This window comes from Schistocerca serialis, chromosome 1, assembly GCF_023864345.2.
Source record: "Schistocerca serialis cubense isolate TAMUIC-IGC-003099 chromosome 1, iqSchSeri2.2, whole genome shotgun sequence".
In the NCBI taxonomy this organism is placed as follows: Eukaryota; Metazoa; Arthropoda; class Insecta; order Orthoptera; family Acrididae; genus Schistocerca; species Schistocerca serialis.
The window spans coordinates 1,168,122,864-1,168,126,800 of NC_064638.1; the positions used below are offsets into that span (position 1 = coordinate 1,168,122,864).

At 39.9% G+C, this 3,937-nt stretch overlaps 1 pseudogene; it reads left to right on the forward strand.

Moving 5' to 3' along the window:
* The first annotated feature begins 1,999 nt into the window (after positions 1-1,999).
* On the forward strand, positions 2,000-2,117 carry LOC126424932 (5S ribosomal RNA; annotated as a pseudogene).
* The last annotated feature ends 1,820 nt before the right edge of the window (positions 2,118-3,937 follow it).

A 3,937-nucleotide genomic window follows, 5' to 3' on the forward strand; every position in this document is an offset into this window, starting at 1 on the left:
GGCACCGTATCGAAGATTTATACCGCCTACACGGAAAGAGCAAAACATCGTCCGCTAGGTCACAACGCGGGCAGAAGTTGTAACATCAATGCTCAAAAAATGTTCAAATGTGTGTGAAATCTTATGGGACTTAATTGCTAAGGCCATCAGTCCCTAAGCTTACACACTACTTAACCTAAATCATCCTAAGGACAAACACACACATCCATGCCCGAGGGAGGACTCGAACCTCCGCCGGGACCAGCCACACAGTCCATGACTGCAGCGCCTCAGACCGCTCGGCTAATCCCGCGCAGCTTGAAACATACCCTTAGAAAAGTTGATCACATAGTTGAAACGTCCGCTTAGAGAAATTTATGAATTACTGTGATGATAAACCTCTTACATTATTTGATTTTCAAACAGCTGAGCAAAACTGAACGTACTCAGACATCACTAAACTGACACACAATATTTTTAGCGCAACCCAATCTGACTTTCAATAATCCCTACAAAAGAATGGCCCTGACTAACAATAACCTATACCTTACATGAATCACTTACCTCACAAAAATCTTCGTTACTCAAACTACTGCAATACAGCGAGCGCCAATACTGCCAGCTAAATGAAAGATTCTAAGTACTCAAGACATTAACTACTGATAGGCATACTTATCAAATGAAAGATTTTGATGGAGACACACGTCCAGATCGTCTGCTCTCAAAACTCTGCCATCTCTCTCCCCACATCCACCACTGCTGGCGGCTCACCTCCAACTGCGCAGCGCTACGCGCTGTTCACATCCAACTACCCAACACTACAATAGCGAATATTTCAAGAATGCCAACCAGCCACAAATTGCACGCAGCAGAGTCAGTGATTTTCATACAGAGCGCTACGTGGCGTTACCAATATAAAAACCCAAACAGCATACTTACAAAGTGTACGTTGATTGATCGTGACAGACTGTCACTGAAGAGCACTGTGACAAAAAATAAGAGGCCAACAGCTGCAAAAGTTATTGTACAACTGAATATCACTCTCGTGAACCCTTTCAGCACCAATACAACACGAGAGGGTTGGGGGAGGGGGGAGACGGGGAGGGGGGGAGGGGGAGGGGGGGAGGGGGGGGGAGGGGGAGAGGGGGGAGGGGGGGAGGGTATCCATAAGCAGGAAATTCAGGGCGCATAGGAATTCCAAAACCACTCATCACTGATTCAAATGCCCGTCACATCTAAACGTGGTGCCAAAGACATAAAATTGGGACTATGGGGCTATGGAAGAAAGTAGTTTGTTTCTGCAGTTGTGGCTTGTATAAATGGTATGGGACTGCCGCTGGTAAAGACTTGAAGAAATACCGACAGCCGTAATTTTATTAATTATTTCATCACACTACCAATTTCTTAGCCACATTGGCACCATCTTCAAACACCTGTACAAATCGACAAAAATCAAGCTTCAAGTAGAAAACAAATATGATATGCAACACCAAATGTCATTATTTAAACTAAATTAACCATATATGTACATTGGTCAAAAGTATAAGAAGAGAGCTGACAGATATCAAGATGCTAAACTAAAGTGCGTGATATGCAAACATTGGTAACAAAATTGTCATGTACCCATCAACTGTATTAAAAGAAACGGCATAAAATACAAAGCTAACATAAAATTATGAAGTAAAGTAAATGTCCTCATATTATATTAATGAGAAAAGCCTTTATTGAAAAAGTACGCTGAGTCATATCCTACTAACGATGGTATCACGTATAGTGGTCGTACTGTAACGAAACGGCTTGAATACAATCTGTCTCAATATATAAATATTGAAAAATAGGGAACTGAAATAATGAATGCATAAACATGATAAATGAATAAAGAAAACTAACACTAGCAATGTTTCTGAAATGCGAAGGATTACAATAATCATTAAAAAGACTAGAAAACTAGAAGTGAACCTTGCATTTAGGTCAAAGGAAGGACTTCAGATAAAAAAGTAATTTCCGTTTCTATTTTTGCGGCAACGGTCTTACCGCAATGGATACACTGGTTCCCGTCAGATCACCGAAGTTAAGCGCTGTCGGGTGTGGCCGGCGCTTTGATGGGTGACCATCCGGGTCGCCATGTGCTGTTGCCATTTTTCGGGGTGCACCCAGCATCGTGATGCCAATTGAGGAGCTATTCGACCGAATAGTAGCGGCTCCGGTCAAAGAAAATCATCATAACGACCGGGAGAGCGGTATGTTGACCACACGCTCCTCCTATCCGCGTCCTCAAATGAGGATGACACGGCGGTCGGATGGTCCCGATGGGCCACTTGTGGCCTGAAGATGGAGTGCTTTTTTTCTTTTTTGTAGCATGTAACTGTGATTCCCATGTCCTATTACACGTGAATTATATCGAACAAAAAAAAAAGAAACGAATTTTAAAACTAGAACAAAAGGTACAAAACACAAGAAAATTTAAAACCAGAAGTTCTCTACGATATCATGGAGAATGTGTAAAAATCTATCTGCAGTAGAGAAATTACATTGTAACGTATGATGTTGAAATTATGTAAATAGTTAACATTTATAAGTGGTTGACCCATGGGACATACAGCTACGGAAAGCACTAGTTTCTTACTATACAACATGAGGTTACATATTTAGTTGTTTTCACAGCCATTCTGAGTTCACGCTTATATTCTTGTAGTCCGTGATGCTTCGCTTTTTCGTATACTAAACCCTCTGTTTTCGTTACGTAGAATTCTCTTTTGCGTTATATAGTATGAGCGTGACAATGTTCGTACATAAGCTCTGGCGACTGTTCTCGCCTTTGTGTACGTTTCTTTTATGTGCCGGTTGATGAGTGGATGTTTTCTGCGTTTGTGTTTGTGTATGTCATTGCTTCTTGTAACCTTTCTTGTCTGGCGTTCTCCTATGTTAATCCGAATCCGCCTGTTATTTTATTGCTTTCATATTTGACCTTTTCATCTCATATTTTCTGCTTTGTTGACGCTGGATAATGCATAAATGTTGCTTCATACTTCTATCATTTAATTGATGTTTATTTTATATTAAGACTGATTCTTACGAGGGCATATTATATTGGGCATCTTATTTATAGCATTTTTCGTGTAATGAGTTCGTCGTTATTCAAGATTAAGGTACTCTGTACGTATTGCCCTTTTAATAGAGGTAGTTTTCCCGTTTTACTTTACAGCTGTCCATTACTTTTACTTTTTGGTACGGTTTCATTCGATTTCCGACAGTTTTGGCTTTATATTACTGCAATTAAGGCGGTGCCTATCACGATAGTGTGACACTTGTTTCAGTTTTAGCACCATGCCTTATTTCATTTATTTATGCAACAGAGAAATCAGAGGCCATTACGTTTATTGCTAACTGACAGGTCTTTCATCAGGTTTTGCTTGTCTCCTCAATGGATCTAGTGATATTGGTTGCCTGCTGTTAGCGTGTTACTTTATTTGTTTATATATTTTCGATAATATCTTCTAGTTTTCTGATCGTCCCTGACATGTGCTTTCACTTGTATGATCAATGGACTACTGCATTTTAAATAAAAGAACATATTATTGTCTCCCTTGTTATTAATTGCTATTTTCAATTGCGGGAGCTAGGTTACAAACTTGATACGTTTTGGCACTTACACAAGTGGACGCACAACATTTATTTGTAGTATGGGCATAGTAATCGCGACAAATAACCAATAATGACTGTCACTCACTTTCGAATACTTTTTCTTGTATGTGACGTTTGATGAGTGGGTGTTTCTTGGGGATGCGATTATATACGTCATTCCTTCTCGAAACTTTACCTTATTTGATGTTCTCTCTTGTTAGCCCTTCTTTGTTTAACATAGCTTTCAAATTTAACCACGTTGGGCTTCATTGACGCTGGGCAGTGTCTATATACGATGTCGTTTCATTAGATTTTTAATAATCTCTTTTGGCTT